We start from the raw sequence: 6,558 nt of genomic DNA on the forward strand, positions 1-6,558 counted from the left end.
GACATAACCGACTGTTTTTGTAACTCGTGTGTTTTTAACGTAAACTTTCGGATGTGTGTACTCAGAAAACCGTATGTCAAAAGTTTAAACTAATCTGGTTTAAAACGCATGATTTCAGCGCGATAAACATGATAATCAGAACCAAAACAGATGTTTTTAGCAGATACGAGCTGTAATGGCGCAGCTCTATTCTGGAAAAGGGGGCGGGGAGCAGCAGCTCATTTGCATTTAAAGACACAGGCCCGAAAAACAGCGTGTTTCTGCTTCCACTCAAAATAGGCATTTTCAAAATGATACAATAAATGATCTGTGGAGTATTTTGAGCTGAAACTTCACAGACACATTCTGGGGACACCAGAAACTTATATTACATATTGTAAAAAGGGGCATTATATGTCTCCTTTAAGTGCAAGAGATTATGGGTGATCAGTGATCAAACTCAGCCTGTTAGTTTGACCAAAGTTGACATTGCAAGATTTTGCTGTTTAATATTTGAAGTTGCTCATACTAAATGGCCTAAAAGACACTTTCATGTAGAGGCAACTTATTCTACAATCGGTCAACCTTCAAAATAGAGTTTGTCTGACAGAATGGAAGTTGGAAATCTTAGTGTACTTGTCCTGTCAAGGTGGTTCACTAGGGGGCACTGAAGTTCTGTGCTTTTTCTCCTTCCAGTCTTCTATTCCAGTCATTAATCTCTGTCATATGTTGGCCTACAGCGCATGGACACCTTCCAGCTCCTTAAATGTTCTGGATGTATCTCCTAACTCCCTGATGGCCTTTGTTTGTTTGTGTTCTGCTTCTATCCTCATTCCACGTTTATCCACCCTCGCAAAGACTTACTCTTTTGTTCGCAGTTTCAACTGTTCCCTTTTGCTGATAGCCTCAAACTCTTGACAGGCATTGGAGCTGACGCACGGGCGGCGGGGGAGGTTAACACACTTCAACACATGTTTATCTTTTCCGTAGTAGAGGGAATGCTAACAACATCTTGCCCAAGCACGCACAAACGTTGACACAATTCTTGCACACATTCACACCCTCTCCACTGCTGCCGGGTTGACCATGACCTCTGATCCCTGGCCACTGCAGGACAGGGCGGGTGGGCCCTCCTGTTGCGTGGCCTGCTCTGCGTCAGCTCCCTAATCTCATTCAAACCAGTGGAGTGCCAGCTGTTGCAAGAATGTCCAGATGCATTCTGGGATTGAACGCAGAGAGGTCACGGATGGAGTGAGGAATGACTAAACAGGAGTGGCACTGACCTCGTTGAAGAACAATAATGGCTCACTCATGAGATCATGGTTTGTTATGATTAATTGGTGTGCTGATTGGACTTAATTGGAAAATTGAGGGGGCCATAATGGCACAACCTAGTGTGTTGGAATACCTCACACTTCAAAGAGCCCTTGTGGTTCCAGGTCAGCTGACCGTGGCAATTCACTTGAAGATTACCCTGGGATTTTCTAAAGAGACACTGAATCTTTAGTGGTCACTGAAACTGAGCTTTGTCATAATCGCACTGAAATAACGCTGACTCTTCGGTCTGGCTCGGGCACTCTGAACACCCATAGTCGGGACCGTTTACTTCCAGGATAACCCTGCCACCAGATTGTCCGACATCTCAACGTGTTTGTCTTTAGTTTTATGTGTTTGTATGGCAGGCATCTTCATCCTGCGGGTCACACAGCTATTGCTTAATGTTATTTTGTTTATTTTATCTTCCCGTGTGCAAGCGTTTTTGTGAGTCTTGTGATTTGTGCGCTGACATGTACTTGTCAAACATTTTGACAGGCCGTTCTCTGTTGAGACTTCTTGTTTGCAATCAGTGTGTGTACTGTGGCTATGTTCAGAATAGCATACTATCTCACTATTTCTGCAGCATAGAGTATGTGTACTGTGCACAGTATGCAAATGTTCTTTTTGCACGGAAAACTGACTGCATTCTCCAAATTGCAAGGTGCACCCCGTCTCACATACTAATGCACTATTCTTTGCTATGAATTCACTTAATTCTAATATGCTGATTTCTTATCACTGTTGAAAACAGTGTTGCTTAATATTTTTGTGAAAACGTTAATACTTAAGGACTGTTTGAATAGAAAGTTTAAAAGAACATTTATTTAAAGATTTTTGTAACAATGTAAAAGTCTTTACTGTCAGTTCAAAATCTAGTTCAAACTTTCATGTGTTTCTTTAAAATAATTTTCACTCAGAAATTGCTAGTAATTTTCTCAAATTAAAATTACGTACAATCTTTTATTTGTTTATCAAACACACATTTGTTGAGTTTTAGTAGCTGTACTCTTACAGATTCTTTAATGTAAGTGGGGTTTGTTTATGTTTCTTGGATTGGTTTGCTATTCAAACATGTTTTACATTAGTTTTCATGTTTTGCGTAACTATAAAAAATATTTGACTTGATCTACTTACCATTATAACAATGATTACGGTGATGTTTTTTCTTTTTCTTTTTGTCTTTTTTCTTTTTGTTTGTTTCTTTTTCTCATCAAATGAGTCAAATCACAGTTTGAAAAACAAATGATACACATCTTAGTTAAACACTAAAATGAAACACAACAAGTCTTTAAACCATTACATAAAACAGATTTTGACAAGAAACAACTTCAGTTTATAAGTTTATAAACAAGACTAACAAAGTTGCTAGCATCCGATACCATCTTCTCACTCTTTAAACATTTGCCTTTGTTGTACTAACTTGTTTGACTATTTTCCTCTGCAAAAATGATACTTTTGTTAATTTGTGTTTGCTTGGTCTTATCAGAATACAGAGAGAGTTTGCTTGTTCCTCAGGCGTTTATTGGGTGACCTCAGTCATCTAGTGCACAATAGAGAAAAAAAAGAGTTTGTTTCCTGTTTTCATGATCCGAATGTGCTTTACATTACATAAACAAATTGGCTGAAGAAATACTGTAGTGTAGTGTGTGTGTGTGTGGTCAGCGTTTGTGGTTGCAATGGCCCTATGCTTCACACTCAAATGCATCGCACGTAATATGCTAACTTATATCACTTTACATTCATTTGTGAATGTAAGTAATGACAAACGGGAGTGGTTAAAGACACTAATCCATACTGACGCTATGCAGGGTTGTGTTGAGCTTAACTGTAACCACATTTGCCCACGTCAGAGCTCATTTGTGTGTGTGTTGCTAGCATGCAGCATGTGGCCAGGTTGCAGACGAAGCTGACCCACCTTGTTACCATGACAGCGACCTGGCCTAAGTTCAGACCAGACTGTGTGCATTAGCAGTTGAAACAGGATGTGGTGTGTTTGTGTGTGTATTTTACATAGCTGAAGTCACAACATGTGTGTTTGAAAACTTGGCTCTTGAGCTAAAGTTAGCCCTGTATAGGCTGTTTCAGTTAGACATGAAAAAAAGAGTTTTATTGGAAGGTCTGTCTTAAACAGAGGCTTAGCTAAATAAAGATACGTTTATGTGTGTCACTCACGCATACACTTTCACTGTCTGACTTGCCCTCTCTTAACGCATACGCATTTGTCTCGAGTAGGGATACGCCGGTATCAAATTTTCATGTTGCGATTAATTGCTAATGCTTTTATCACGGTATACGGTATTATCACGATATTGAAATGTAGTATACAGAGCGTCTCTCACATGTTCCGCCATGTGCTTCTCGTCCGCCCTTATTTACATCAGAGTGCTTATTTACATCAGAGTGCGCATGCGTCTTTCAGGCAGCATACAGCGGTGTTGTGCATTTTGACCAGTTTATGGGAAAAGTATTCTTAAAATGCATTCAAAATTCTGAATAATTTGTTATATATAATTATTCACGGTATTTAGAAGTGCCCACGATAACAATATCGTGCATATTCATTACCGTGATATATCGCATTACCGAATACCGGCACAAGTCTAGTCTCGAGCGAGATTCCCAGGGTTTATTCCAGCCTCGCTGCTTTCTAAGGAATAAACAAACCGTGCGTCCCTGCAGCGCTCCATCAGAGGCTGAGCTAATGAGAGCTTTATAGAGCTGTAAAGAGCGCAGACTTTAGGAAGTGGTTTACAAACCAGACCTTTAAAGGTCTCCGTCTCTCTCTCCTCTCCTTGTGTCACTTAGGCTTTGTTCCAAAATCTAGGGAGCTGCCTACATAGGCAGCACGTTCCTGACACAAAGGGGTTCCAAAAGGAAATGCCTTCTTTTGGCAGAATTGCATGTATCCATAGCAGAGGGAATAATCCTATAATGCACTGTGATGTGAAATGACAATTACAAATATTTTTCATTGTAATATTTGAATATGTTTACCCTGGAAAGCCTGACATATGCATTAGGTCAGAAAAATCAGATTTTTTTTTGTTTGTTTTTTGAGTATTATACAGTATGTGTTGTTTTTTTTTGTTGAGTATCATATTTGATACATCAGGCTTTTATGGCTCATATAGTATGATATAGTGAGAAAGAATGTGGAGCTCATACTCCCAAGGAAAAAGCACCTCAGTTTTATTCAGAGGCCCAAGCTGAGCAAAAATAAGCAATTTTGTGCAGCTGCTGATATTTATATGCCCAAAAGTAAGATGGAATTCTGATAGCATGTGATGTAAATCAGTGAGTTCTTTATAACTGTATTGCAGACTACTTACATTAAATGTATAGAACTCAATATCTCCCAGTAATATGTCTTGGTTGGATGATATTTAAAAGATTTTCAGATATTTTTGTATTTCTTTATTTTTAAACGTTGGTGCAATGTCTGCAGCTCTGCATGGAGGATAGACAGACGGACAGATCAATCAATTAATTTCCAACTAATCCTAAACTTTTCTTCACTGAATTGTGAAAAACTTTGTCCTCTTTTTCTGGCTCATATTTTCTACACTGGTGCATTGCATTATTCTTGATAACTATATTTATTTATACCAGACATTTTATAACACACCGCTGCATGACATGATATCTTTATCTTAATTTCAGTCTGCTGTTACTATAGTAGCGAACGCAACATCGATTGAAAGATAAACCGCATGTCCTTATTTCACTGTTGTTGTTTATATGGTGGTTAAGCAGACAGTTTGCTTCTTACATTCAGTATAACGGCATTAACAGCAAGTCAAAGAGGGCAAGCTTTCAACTGAACTGCACACATGCATTTTAAACATTTTCATCATGATCTTGCTCCGTCCATGCAATAAATGCACATTCTTGGAGGAGCAGGTTTTTCTAGCATATTTAATTCAACTTCTCAGGTTATTTCAATGTGTTATGACCTATTTCAGGGGTGGCCAAAATTACACTTTAAAATCAGTCAGACCTACAATTAAATATGAGGATACATATTCATGAAGATACATATATTAAACCCATATTTGCACCCTTATAGTATGCAAATATTTCTGCCTTTTATCACTTATGCGATTGTCAACCTTTCAGACTGAAGCCACAATGTAGGTGTATAACATGCCTTTGTTTTCAGCTAATAAAAGAAAAATACAGTAATTTTCTGGAGTTATTTTATGTTTGGTAAGGGCTTTCTTTGCCTAAAATCTGATTGGGTGACTATGACTATATGCCAATACAAAATCACACTATTTAATTTAAAGGCATTAAATAACACATGCACAACAATTTCTGCAATATTTATATGTATTTTACATAATATTTACTAAAATAATTAGAAATATTTGAACCTAGATTAAACATAAATCTGTAGATTAATCAAATTTATACTTTTAGATGACAACTTCTTGATTCTGTAATCCTATTGTAGCATTTTTAACATATAAAGTTAATGAAAAAACATGAATGAAGTAAACACACTAATCAAACGTACACTTGGTAATCTGGTAACCGTGTGTGCACTGGGAATCATATTTTCTCAAATATAGACCAGCTGACACTAATTTTACATGCAGTACACGGTGAATATGACATGAATATGACACGACGGCCAAATGTATATAGCGCAGCATGGTTTGAAATCAAGAATTTATAGTTAGGCTAATCTAACAGCTGGATTTGGTGAAGTTTCCAAAGTTAGATATTCAAAAACATGTTTAAAATGCATATTTGCTGGATGCAGACAGTACTGTATCTGAAAAACATTGTATAGCATTTGTCCTGTGCATGAACCGACACACAACCGTGGACATACTCTAGATTTAATCATCAGTAGGGATCTAAACATTTCATCCATTGTTATTAAGGACGTTGCACTATCTGATCACTTCTGCATTTTCTTTGATATATTGATCTCTGCTACCACTGAATCTAGATCTGTCTCGGTCAGAAAGAGATGCATTAACGAGAACACTAGTGTGCTATTTATGGAGGCTATATCTTTAACACCAAGCATTTCGACTTGACTTGACTTGACTTGATAACGTTACCCTCCTTGTGGTCAGTCTGCACAAGATCAACAAACTTATTTGCTTTGCGACCTCTTTAAATACAAGATGAGCATTCAATCTACTTCAGAGCGTCCGCAAATCTTTCTACAGCGTTGTTGGCAGGGCGGCCAGAGCGATTTTTGATACTCTCGACGGCGGCGGTGTGAACGCACAGTTAGGCAGTTGACTT

At 38.0% G+C, this 6,558-nt stretch overlaps 1 protein-coding gene across 1 annotated transcript in view; it reads left to right on the top strand.

Annotated features, from left to right (window-relative positions):
* Positions 1–6,558, top strand: part of LOC107678511 (thyroid adenoma-associated protein homolog) — a 56,040-nt gene that overhangs the window by 44,038 nt on the left and 5,444 nt on the right. The window lies entirely within an intron of this gene.

The sequence above is a fragment of the Sinocyclocheilus anshuiensis genome, unplaced genomic scaffold, assembly GCF_001515605.1.
Source record: "Sinocyclocheilus anshuiensis isolate Anshui unplaced genomic scaffold, SAMN03320099.WGS_v1.1 scaffold536, whole genome shotgun sequence".
Classification (NCBI taxonomy): Eukaryota; Metazoa; Chordata; class Actinopteri; order Cypriniformes; family Cyprinidae; genus Sinocyclocheilus; species Sinocyclocheilus anshuiensis.